This window comes from Oryzias latipes, chromosome 21 (assembly GCF_002234675.1).
Source record: "Oryzias latipes chromosome 21, ASM223467v1".
In the NCBI taxonomy this organism is placed as follows: Eukaryota; Metazoa; Chordata; class Actinopteri; order Beloniformes; family Adrianichthyidae; genus Oryzias; species Oryzias latipes.
Genome location: NC_019879.2, coordinates 10,557,466 through 10,570,955, shown reverse-complemented (window position 1 = coordinate 10,570,955; position 13,490 = coordinate 10,557,466). Strand labels below are relative to the sequence as shown.

At 39.1% G+C, this 13,490-nt stretch overlaps 1 protein-coding gene across 1 annotated transcript in view; it reads left to right on the top strand.

Annotated features, from left to right (window-relative positions):
* Positions 1-4,341: 4,341 nt before the first annotated feature.
* Positions 4,342-13,490, top strand: part of st6gal2 (ST6 beta-galactoside alpha-2,6-sialyltransferase 2) — a 60,466-nt gene continuing 51,317 nt past the window's right edge. Inside the window, exon 1 of the mRNA XM_011489202.3 lies at positions 4,342-4,537. The gene's annotated coding sequence lies outside the window, so the exon portion shown is untranslated. The remainder of the gene's footprint in view (positions 4,538-13,490) is intronic.

Here is a 13,490-nt window from a genome sequence, read left to right as displayed (position 1 = left end):
AACAAAAAACAACAAAAGAAATTTTAGACAAAAAAATCTGTGCTAGGGGCGCCCATACTATTGTGTCAACTTGCTACTGCTGTACTGACAGATTTTATAACTTGCAGCATAAAATACTGCCAATAATGACAGCATTTTGCGTTGACTGTGTAGAATACCCAGGAGGAGCGTGGGGGGGAACCAACTCGCAGCTGCAGAGGCTGTGAACAGGTAGAGAAGAAAAGCAGGTAGAGATGTGTGGGAGGGGCTTAGACTCACCACTTATGGTTCCTGATCACACAACAAACTAACTGCAGCTTCCTAATAAATACATAGTTTTTATTTATAAATGTAATATACTTTATTGGGTTGAATGGGTTTTTTGAAAAGTGAAAGGAAAAAACATAGGAGTCTGCATCCAAGTGACTTTGCTTCCATCATCTCACTCATCTTGACTCTGTGTGTTTGACAGACAGAAAAGACCAAATTTACTGTTGGAGGAAAATTCAGAGCAACCTGGCTAATGAAGGTTTGCACTTATTTAGAACAATCTTGTTAATGACCTTCTTGTTGGATTTCATCTTAGCCTCACTGCTGTTCTCATATATATTCAGTGTTTCAGATGCGATGTACTCAATCGTTTGTCTTTTTTTGTTGGTCAATTTTAAGTGTTAAAATGGCATTCTATGGAAAAAAAACTGTAATGTCGCTTTAAATGGATTTTGATAAATCAAAAACAACTTCTGCAAATCAACAACTTTCTGTGAGGAATATGTGGTTTGGTTTTGAAGTGGTTTATTGGTTATGCACCCTCCCTGTCAGTCACTCACTCAAGGTTCATATTGAAGCGTGGAGATTCTGTTGGAATGAAAGCGCACAGACGGGGGTTTCCAATTCAAACCAGAGATTTATTACCCTAACAATATTTCTAATACAGACATCCAGGCTCAATCAATTTCCCTGAATGCCTTTTATTAAAACAGGCCTCACAGCAGGAACACAAGACAGAGCACTGTTTCTCTCCCTGCAATGTATGGATGAATATGTAAATGTAGAGAGGAGGGTGCAGAATCCGCCTGGTCAGTGGTCTCCGCGGCTCCCAGGGCCATTAGCTGTCACGTAACCATCTGGACAGAGAGAATCCAGAACACAACGTACAAAGAGCCTTCCCCCATACCAAGAGTGTGTGGCACACACCTCCACAACCTATCCTCCCATGTGTCCGTTATTCTAAACTGCAGTGGGGCCTCTCACATGTAATCACGCATGATCTGCTGAAAAAGTATTCTGAACCAGTTCTATGGGTTATATATTGTTCAAGTTCTATGTGATATATATTGTTCAATATTAATCCTCCACAGCTCTTGTCGTTTCTGTGAATTGATCTAAGTGTTTAGAAGTGTCTGGTTTTCAGTTCTTCATTGTCAGGTCGTTTGCTTTTTTCTGTTTTGCCACCTTCTTGTTGCTTCCATGGTTTTTTCATGTTTCAGTTTGTTTATTAAATGTTTAATTTTCTGTCACCATGCCTGGTCTCATGCAATTTTGGGTCTTCCACCACCAACCCCTTCTTTTTTAACTAAATTTCTTGTAGCATTTTGAAGTGGAAAATGTTTTTTTTTCAGAAACCGCGTCTTGAAAAAGGTTGAAGGTCACTGCCATAGGAAATGTTGTGTGTCTCTGCGTGCATCTAAAATATAGAACAGTCTGGCGCCTAAAACAAAAAAGATCCAAATATATTCTAAAGTTTAAAATAGCTTTAGGCATAAGTGTGGGCACAGTAAAAGAATATATGATGAATGCTAAAATGTATAAAGATAAAAACGAAGACATTAATGATATTAACCCAACAATTTTATAATTTCTATTTTTTATATATAATGTTATTATATACTTTTTTTTGATTAAATATATTAGATTAAAATCAATATTCTATTTGTTTCACATTGTTTATTTTCCTCTTTGTCAATTTGAGATATTTATCATTAGTATATAACTATTTTCTTTTTTTTAATTATTTTTAGTAGTATTTTGTTATGTCTATTAGGGGCAGGCTTGAATATCATTTCCAGAAAATCAAAAGGAAATGTAAAAAAAAAAAAAGAAACCACAAAAGATAGGTATTACGGGGACATTGCTGGTTGGATGATGACATTTGTCCATCATTTCAACCGAATGTTATTTGGTACGAAGCCATATGGATATGCTCCGTGCTAATCATAAAACTTTTATTAGCATGTGGACGTTGGAGACGCATTGAAAAAACTCAACCATCATCATCCAATCAGCGATGTCCCATTGTCTCTACCTTTTCCAGTTTCTTATTGTGTTTTATTTTTTAGATATTTCACTTTGATTTCTGGAAATGACTTTTGCTTTCCATCTTTGCTTTAATTTCTAAAATGTAATGTTTTTTTTTATTATTTGTTTTTCTTTTTTAATTGTGTTTGTGATCATGAATATGTTTTTGCATTGAGTGATTTGTTGGTGTGATTTGCACTTCAGAACCACCATATGTCTGCAGGTTCTTAAATCTTGTCTTGTTGATAAATCTTTTTGCTGCTGCTTCTTCTCCACATTTCCTCCTTCCATTAGACTTTCTGTTGATCTGCTTTGACACAGTCTGTGAACAGTCAGCCTCCTTAGCTCGGAACTATGGTGGCTTATCCAGACTATGGGGGAGATCAATGATAGTCAACTAGCTGGTTGCCAAGTCTGAAGTCTTCCCCCTATTGAACCAAACTGACTCAATTTAACGACATCTGGGGAACCTGAGCCGTGAGTTTAGTAGATGATTAGTTGGTGAAATTTAGTTTAAAACTTTCATATCCTGCAAAATTTGGGCAGATTTCTCCAATGTTTAAATTTTTATTAACGCCAATTTATGTAAAAATGAACAAAAACTTGAAATCACTCAGACAGTGGGTCCTGAATCTACATTCTATGAAAGTTTCATTTTTGAATGATCCATGATATTCAAATTTTTTGGAAAGGGTCTTTATTAGGAGTGTGATGTTTACATAACTTAATCGATGAATTAATATTCTTACAATCCAACCTCATTGATCTTTCTGAGGCAAGTCGTTAATAAAGTTGATCTGTACCATTAGAAAATAATTTCAAAATGAAATAAATTGTTTATATCACTGTTAAATTGAGTATTATTTTACTATAATGTAAAAACGACCACATGTCATCACAGCCAACAGCACGCATGTGATGTCAGCAAAAAACGGATCCGTCCGTCATTCCAGTTCAATGTGTGGAAACACTTTGAATTTAGCAAAGACATGTGACCATCCAGTTAGGTAGAATGTTCTAATAATGTTCCCTTTGGATCATTTGGATGTGGAAACACAACAGTGGACTGAACTTAGGGAAACTGTTATGAAGAAAAAAGAAATGAGATGTTGTCAATGGTTGTTGCTTACTGTCCAATTTGCCCTCACATAACTTGGGGAAAAAAATGTTGTACCTGCAGCTCCATGGTCTGGAACATCTAACAGAAAGGTTGAAGACTGAGCTACCATCATTTAATGTTTTCAAGGCATAGCTCAAAGAAACAGAATTCCACTAAATACTTTAATTGTGTCTCTAGATCACTGTGTTTAAAACTCACTGTTTTGTGCATTTTAATTCTGTACTAAATGTTATGTTTCAATGTTTCTATTGTTCTCGTGTTTTACTGACTTCTTGGCCAGGACTCTCTTTCAAAGGAGGTTTTAATTTCAATGGGAATATTCTGGTTAAATAAAGGTTAACAATAAAAGAAAACTAAAATGTGAATGGATTTGACATTCATTCTTGTTTACTTGTTTGTACACATATTTAATTTACACTTGATTATCTACTAGCAAGAAATCCGAGGAATTTGAGAAACATCACCTGGACTGTTCAGTACCAGGTATTCATCTCTGAGTCACAATGGATGAAGTTTTGGCTAAAGATGTCCTGGATCTATTTTAGGTCAGTGTATTGGATCGTCAACCACTAATCATGATATAGAAAAATGATTCAAAACCTTTCAGCAAAAAAGTAATTCCTTCAAATATCTTTAAGGTTTGTGCCACATTTTGTTTTCTGGTGGTGAAAGAACGATTATTTCAGGTAAAAAAAACAACAACAAACAAACCAAAATGATTCAAATCTTTCTGCAGGATATTAACCCCCTGAGATGTTTTGAAGCTCAGAACCAGACACAAAGATGGCTAACTAACAGTGTGGGTGGATCACTAGCACATTTGTGCTCCAATTTATTCTTTTTTTCCGGTTTTCCGTTTAAAAAAAAAAAAAGAAAAAAAGGAAAAAAAAATCATAAATATTGTATATTTTGTCTTTCAACTTCCCCCCCGCCACTCAAAGACTCCGCCCCCCGGATCCGTTCGGATGTGGATGTGAGAGGAAAGGCCAGCAACAATGTGATAGACCCCCCCACGTCGGCACGGCACGGCACGGCTCAGCTCAGCTCAGCGGCGAACAGCGAAGGAGGCGCGGAGGAGACTCAACGCGGCGGCCAGGAGCGACATGCGGCCCCGGACACCAGGACGGCCGCCGGCTTTAGGTGAGGCTTTGTTCGCTTCCCGCAGCCACTTTGTTTGTCTAGTAGAGCGAGGAGGTGTCCGCGCGCGTGCGGCCGTAAGCTCCGCGCGCATCCCTAACGCAACGACGCTTTTGTTTTGAATGCTCGCAGCAGCTCGTCCATTCGCGGTCTCCAGTGCGGCAGTTCGGACAGGAACGCCGCTAAACGAAGGCGCAGACTCCCGCGCGTGTCAGCTGGTGACTGGCGCACCGCGGCTCAGCTCCCGGGGGGCTTCGTGGGGCTTCTCCTCGCTTCACTTCGGCCTGCAGTGATCAGGAAAAACAGGGGTCCTTCTTTTGAAAGCATAATGCAGAAAGAGCCTCGCAGAGCAGCATTTGATTGAAGTGGTTTCAGCAGCTGGCGATGCTCTTCCTGTGCAAACATTTTGCACACATCTACTAATCAGATAACAGACGTTAGGTGTAAGGACTCTAGGTTCCAACTCTCCTTTAAAAGCTGCACAGAAGTCCTCCAGGTCTTTTTTTTGGACATTGTGTTAGGAGTGCTGACTCTGTCTGTCTGTCTGTCTCTGGACCCTATGAGCTGCTTCCCCTCTGAAAGTGCATGACAAGGGTAAGAGGTTACATTCAGCAGACACCACCTCTGAACTTTCAGGCTGCAGAACAGACACTTTTTACCTCTGAATTATTCAGACTTCCTTTGCGGCCACGATGTTTGTTAATCTGAGAGATGAAAAGGCTTTGAAAAACTGACAAACTGGAGCACAAGGTTTGTGACTCTTTAAATCTTGAATGTGGAAGCTTTTAAGCACAAGTTGCTCATATTTGTTGTAGAAATACAGTCTCTTTTAATATTTTATACACTTCTTTTCACCGAGAGCCAAACAATTTTAACTCAAGTCAAGTTTTCTGTTTTATGTAGTAAATTTCTACTTTTATTTTGAAAATTTCCAGCTTGGTTTAGTTTTAAAGGTCCTATATCATGTTTTTTTAAGCCTTTCGGAGTTAACTATATCCATAAACATGATAATATATTACCTTTGGCACACTAAAGAATGATTTAAAAAAATAAATAAATTTGAGTTATTTCCGCAGTTCATTTACCTACCTGGAAGTATGATGACTGGATCCCTCAGGCTCCGCCTTTCGCTCCCTGTGGGTGCCGCCCATTTCATGACGTCAACCTTGAGTCCCTTCGGCAGCGTGTCTGCGTTTCTTCCACGAAAACGAACAACATCCAAACTTTTGCAATGATGGATGTGCAGATCAGAGGAAAGTTTTTAGCCGATCCTGCTAGCTCCACAAAGTGGGTGTGTCTATTAGTCTGGGGGTGGTGCTGGCTGTGCAGACTCTTCCTGGAAGGGGCGGTTGCTCACTTTGTGAGGTCATAATGTGAGAACCCGCTCGTTTTCATGGATTGGAAGGGGCTCAGGGCTTCAGTTTTTAGAGGAAAATGCGTAAATGTATCAAAATACCACTTTGGGTTGGTTATCATAAGAAAAAGCTAATAAAGTAGATTTTTCACAATGTAGACCCTTTGAATAATCAAATGAAATATATTTTTTGAATTATATCATGTAAAAATATTAAGACAATCTAACGGAAAATCAGCAACATTTTTTTTAACTTTTATTTTAAAAATGTCCATCTTTAATTTTTAATCAAGGGCTATCGGGGATTTTTTTTAAATTGAAATCAAACTAATTTTAAAATAGATGTATTTAATAGCTCAATCAAATCATGTTTAAGTGTAGGTACAATCAGACGGTTAAAATGATTGACATTTACTTATTTTATTTTAAAATGTAATTTTTTTAAGGGGAAAAAAGTTTTTTATAATCAAATGAAACAGATTTTAGGATATATGTAATGACTAACTGAATCAAATTTCATAGAATTACAAGAAAAATGATATAAAAAAACAACAACCAAAGAGTGACATTTTCTATTTTTATTTAGAAAACAACATTGACATTAAAACATTGTTTTACATATTCAAAATAACAACATCAGTGGTGTAAAATGTTGTTGTCGTTGGAGAATATTCTCTAACACGTGAAATGAAGGCCCAAACGGAGTTTAATGGGATCTGTGAGCTAACTGGGTGCCCTTGTTTTTATCCATCTCTTTATCTGTTTGCAGTCGATGAACACAGTGGCAGCTGTAGACGTGCAGCTGCAGGCAGCTGATAAACGGAAAACTGACATTTAAGTGCAACGATCGGTTTGTCCTGCAATATTTGCAGCCGTCCGGAACGAGGATCAGTCAGTTAAATAAGGGAGGGGCTTTGTTGTGTCGATGCCAACTGACAATAACTGTGTGTGTGGAGGTCCAGCTAAACCCTGACGGACTTGTCTCATGAGGGTGAGCTGAGAGGAAGAGACGCGGCCTATGAAGCCTTTTAGCTGCATTAGTGCATCACCGATGCAACCTCAGATCTGCGGAATTACAAAGCATAAACAGGAGAAAGTTTGAAGGACTGCTGCAGTGAAAGAAGATCCATGCCATCTGTCTGGGAGAGACTCATGTGCAGCAGGCAGCCTGCACACTGAAGCATCTTCTAAATATTGCAGCAGAGGAGCTTTGAAGCTGCTCCGAAGAGTCACATTGATTTAAAATAAAGAAGATCCCACTTTGTAGGGGAAAAAAAAGACAGATTCCGGCTTTTTTTTGTAAGGGAGGGTGCAACGAAGCATTATTGAAAGTGTTTCTTTTTTTTTTTTACTATAGAAATTGAAAGCAAGTCCTACAGTATTACATTTAAATTTCAAATTGATACAACTAACTTGTCAGCAAAAGGTTCTACTTTCTGATTGACGGTTTCCTCCCTATGGCAATGTCCGTGGGTAAATTCCAGATGAGTGTCCTCTGCCACCATGCAGGAATGTCAGCAATTCATTGACGTTATGGAGGGTTTTTCATGGCAGCACATGGACGGGAACAGTTAAGGTTTTTATTAAGCATTAACTTCCTGTTGAAATAGATTTGTCATACTGTCTTGTTTTTTCTGTGCTTTACAGTATTTTATTGATGCCCAGAGGGAAGCTGCTGCCTTTGCCAAAGACAAACGGAATAGAAATGTGCAATTAAAATGTTTTTTTTATTTTTTATCTCTAATGTCTACTTGTAGAAACGTGTATGACACAACCAACTTGGCAGATCACAAAAGAAATTAAAATAATTTTAAGCACTGATCAAATTGTCTCAATACTATTGAGTAACAAAACATTAATCTTCATTTGAAACTTTATTCCGAAATCTAAGAGTATCAACGCACAGTCAACATTAGTGGGCGACTACCATATAAACCAAATGTCTTTGTGCTGTTTGAACTGTGAGCGCTGATGTGTTGTGTTGACACTGTTGTTGCTTATAAACACGAGAAAAGAGATGGAGAAATCTATGGTGGGTTACTGTGGGATTATTTAGTTACCTGAAGCAAGAATATCAATGCAAGAACAATAAAGCTGCCGTGAAGTTCAAGGTTCAGGTAGTGGATTGTTTTAGAAGCAAGGAAGTGGTTTAGCTGCTGACCTCTGCTGTGGACTGCTCATGTGCAGGTTCTGCACAGCGGTAGAGTGAAGGTGGAGGGGGTGAATTCAGATGGAGTGGAGGGGACGAGCCCAGCGGTTATGTGAGCCCCGCCTTCAGCGGTCATGGAACGAGCTTCGGCCCGCACCCCAGGCTTTACCCAGACCCCAAACATTTGGGCTCTCATCATATTTGGAGCAACAGATCTTGCATTTGCTTAGTGAGAAGGACAAACAAATGGTTTGTGCTTGTTTGAACCAAGGATTTATCTCAGACAAACATGTCAGGAGTGCAAAACTGTCACCAAGGGTAGAGAATATTTAACTTGAGGGAAAGCTCTGTTAAGGATTGTAACGGTCAAAGGGGTGGACTTGTTCTTTTGGAATTTTCAGGTGATGAGGTGATCCGATTTAATGTCTGGACTCACTGTTGACAAGTTTGCTGTGCTGTTCGTTTCCTTTTCTTTGCATTTGTAAATTCTTTTACAATTTATTTTTATCATTTTCTCTCTGCTGAGTTCCTGTAGTCTTTTGAACAGGTTTACAAGTGGGGAATGACTCCAAAAATAGATTTTATTGTGGGTTAACTTGAAGGTTTATGACAAACTACAGGTTAAATAAGGGTTAATGGCCGACGAAGTGTGTGTTACTTTTTAACGCACGCCGTGGAAGCCTTAACCGTCCTTCCGCGAAGTGCGTTAAAAAGTAATAATCCACACTTCGAAGGCCATTAACCTGCTTATACCTTGGTCACTTACAAAAGCAATACATATTAACCAGTTTTTAGTCCTTTATTCTTGTTTTTTTTCCGATTTGGATCGCTTTTCTCGCGCCGTACCACCGCTGCAGTCAAGATTCGGCGATATAAAGCCATATATATATGCTGATCTTTTTAATGGGTTTAATAAAGCATCGGTTCAGAGAGAAAGTTCATCTCTTACCGCTTGTTTTTGTCCAAATGATGAAGCAAAAGGTTGTTTTAAAGAAGCCGGCGCAGTGATACAAAACATTCAAGCTAGGTGACCGGAACTTCTTTTTTCAGGTTATCAGGTTTTAATGCACACCCAGCAGCCAATCAGAATCGAGTATTCACCCGGCCCATAGTATAACACAAATTTAACGGTAACCTCGTTAAAGACCCACTCTGATGAAAATTGTGTTTTGGTGTTTTCAACATGTTCTTTCTGTTGATGGAGAATATACGTAAAGAAAGTTAAGATCAAAATGTTCTTTATTTAAATTGTTGTGAATATGGAGCAGACGATAAAATGCCGTTTGAAAAATATTATATTTGTGACGTAGAAAATATGGGCATTGCAAGCTCCACCACATTCGGATCATCCACTTGTTGACTAATAGATCCATGAAGATCTTTGTTTTCCTCTGAGCTGGATTCTGGATGAAAACTGTATGGCTGGATAGCTTCAGTATTACTCGCCATTTATTTATTCTGCAGGTTAGGGGCGTGAGGGGCTGTAAGTGCGAGCAAAGATGGAGCTTTCAGTTCTGGGCGACGGAAAGTGCGGTTCTGTTGCTCTGCACTACAACTCGGAGGGAAATTTCTAATGAGCTGCTGCTGCTCTGCAGAAACCGCCCTCGAAAAACAAACGGGTGTTTTTTTTTATCTTGGCTAAAAACAGCAGAATCATAATGCAAAGGCCACTGGGAACACTTAGAAAAAATGGATCAAAAGATGGCTGGTGTGGGACTTTAAGAGCAGCATAACCATTCTAGTCTCCCTGGAGACCTTTGGCCCTCCCAGCTGTTATTTATGAGCCATAATAAAGGGTGAAGAGCTGCTTTTCCTCAGTTAAACCTTGTATTTGTCTGTCTGGAGTTGGGAGCACAAGACTGTGAAAACGTGTCATCAAATAGCTCAGCATAGATGAGCTGCTGCAGTCACAATAATGGATACTTCCTGGTATTGTGCTTTTACTTCAGTAAACTTCCTGTCTTGCTTTTATCACTTTCTCTTTGTAACCGCTTTTTTTTAACTTTTGTTTTTTTTAACAGAAAAGGCAGTTTCTTATCAGACAAGCAGAGAGACAATTCAGAGACTCGATCCTCGAGCTTTGGTTTAAAGGTCAGATGTAAAAAAAAAAAGCGGTATACTTCACATTTAAAATAAAGTAGAAACACCAAAGCAACGTACACCAGGCATGTATGGGGCATTCAAGAATGCGTTGAACGTGGATTTTTCCTCAAGCTTTTAGTTGCTACATGATACTAGTGCTCGGTACTATGTTAAAACAGTGCAGATCTTGTGAATTTTGCTTCCGGTTTTTCTTTCCCCGCTCTCTTTCGATATACGAAAGACTTGGTGTTGTAGGATTCCGGCCGAGCGCAAAACTACATACAAAACGCGAATTCAATTGTAAGTCAGAAAATTGACTGAGAAACTTGGGTAGTGAAGCTTAGGGTTGGGTTGATAACACTGAGTTATCAACCTGAATCCTTTCAAGCCTAATAAATCAATAATCGATCCATAAAAGTAGAGATCAATCTTTTCTGCCTTCCCTTTCTGGTGACCTATCACATAACAGCAGTAAAGCCAAGGTCCGCTAGCTTGATCCTAACATATAATGGAATTTCCCAAAGGACGGCTAATGCTAACGCTTGTTCGACCTAAACATACTTTGCTGACTAAATGAACAGCTCTGTAGACTCATAGCCAGAAATATTCTGCTGTCTTTTAAGAAAACGTTTTTTTTTTTTTAAGTAACAATTTGTGGTCTAGAGCAGTGGTCCCTAACCTTTATTGCGCCACGGACCGGTTTGATGTCTGGCAAAATTCTCACGGACCGGTATGTTATATGTGGTGGACACACGCTGTAGCAACGTTGCAATAAAGGCAGAGACACGTGATAAGATGTACTCTGCACTTTTTTTTTGACAGGTTAAATATTGTACATCGCACAGGTGTCATCATCCCCTCCCCTTCCCACACTCATGGTGCTAAAAAGAAGCAAACACAACAGGAAGAAATAACTAAGGGTGAAACAACAAAACTGCCAGATGAAAGGACCCGTAGGCAAAAAGAAACACCCGTGCTCAACCCTATTTTGACCAAAGCAGGCAAGGGGGATTATTTCCCACAATTCCCTGTGCTACCAGCTCCGAGAGTAACCCCTGGCTGCAGCCTACGGAACTCCGGAACTCCGACAGCAGACCAAACGTGCACGTGACCGACACTACAATACAACAAAATAATATGATATGACTTGCATGAAAACTGTGGTATTTTCTAAACATAACAATAAACACGAATTATGACATGAGCAACGTCCTCTCTGCCCGCAACACTCCCTGGTTGCTATTGTTATAACATTTAAACATGCCTTCAAAATAAGTGCATGGAAAATCCGACTCACCACTATACTGAATGGTTCGAGGGAATCTCCCGTTGGGATAAATCTGTATTTCAAGTAGGACTCCTGATACTGTCTATTAAATGTAGCTTTCTTTTTTTGGAAGTGGAAGGCTCCTCTTCTGTCTCCTGGATGGGTTTTTTCCACTTGGCAAAGAAACTTTCCAAAGACTTTTGTTTTTTACTCATTTTGCTAGTTCCTGGGTTTTATTTTAGCGGTATCCTATCATGTGACCGAGACGAGTGAATTGGCCTGCTTCAAGAGTGACATAGACGGATGTAAAAGAGAATCGGGCAATTTTTCAACATAAAAAATCTTTCAGATTCCGAAATAATCAAAACGGAAGTCATGTAAGTTATTTTATTTTTTCTGTGCGGACTGGTACCGGTCCGCTGCCCGGAGGGTCTAAAGCACCGTTTTTTGCTATTCTCTTCTGGAAAAAGGTGTAATGGTATAGCGTGAGCTTCACCTAGTGGCCAAACTGAAACAGCCTTCAGGAGAGGCAGAACATAATGATCTGCACATTTTTGTTGAAGCTTCTCCTTTTGGAAAATCATATCACTGTATAGTGTTAACAATCTCACTGGTAAATTATTTCAGTAATTCATTTTAAAGTATGTGAACTGTATCAGATTAATATGAATATCTTCAAAACATATATGAATTATAATTATATTTCTATACAATTATGTCTAAATGTGTAAACTGTGTAAATTCAAAATTGAATCTAATCAAATGGAATCGAGTGGTTCCAAAGAATCGAATTGATCCAGGCTCTGGTGAATCAAATTGGTTCTGGAAATTATTGCTGATACCCTGCCCTAGTGACACATGAATGCAAGAGTTATGAATGTGGAAGCCCGAAACCCAAACATGCGCACATTTACATGGACTTTTTATTGAAAGTGAGCGTTTGAATGCGTGTTTCCAAGCCCGGTGTGGACGTAGCATTACAGATGGACTGTGGCAGGCGTTCGGGTGTGAGGGATTTCTGCCCAGCACGTCTTGATCAACGCTGGCAAGAGCTTCCTTCTGAGAGCAAAACTAATAAGCCTATAACAATACAAAAATGAAGGCTTATGACCATCTGAAACAAACACTGCTGTGATGATAGCATTCAATCTCTCTTATTTATGGTTTTATTTATACATTTGTAGCACATTATTCACTTTTAATAGTGTAATGATTGGGTTACATGATGTTAGATTTTTGCTTCTATTCCAGTGGCAGAAATATTCCTCTAGGTCGAAATGACTAAAAATATTCCACTTCAGGATTTACCAAAAAACAAATCAGCACTTATGAAACGATCAGACAGTTCAGTTTCAAATAAATAAAATCAAAAATTGAATTTATCTCTATTGAGTTCATATAAAAACTGTTGAAAAGGGAATAAAATCATAAGCGCCTTTTTTTGTAAAACATGTTTTTGTTTTACAATCATGAATCATGCATCATGAATTCGGTATGTGCTATGGTTAAGGCCAGTTTCGCTTTGGCAGACATTGTATCTGCTGTGCAATGCTTTAGTCATAACTGCCCTTACGGGTGGAAATGGGCTTTCTGTGTGCGAAAAATGGGAAAACCTCTACCTGGACACACAGGCATGATCGTAAACCGCTTGATGAACCTGTTACGCAAAAATGTTCATGCACGTTTTATACATACTGTGGGTGACAAGTCACAGCAAAAGCTTTTAACACCACACCCCCACCCCCACCCCAAGGGAAAAAAAATATATGTTCACTGCGCAAGAGGCATGTTAGTGCTTTTCATGTGATAATTGAAAATAAAGAAATTGGACATTGAGAGTAGTTTGTGTGTTCATCCTACGGACGTCCTGTACGGGCACTTATGTATCACCTGCACGCCCTGTGTACAGCATTTGCGTGCTGTCAGTAAGTGGCCAGTACTCGCACTTTACAAGAGGGCAGAACAAGGGATTCATACGACAGCATTACCTGTACTTATTATTATTATCCATTATTATGATGTACCGTAAGGTGGCCGCACGAGCCACAAGGGAACTGCAAAAACACACCTTTAGCTTTACCTTTTCCTCTCTATGACCCTCCAT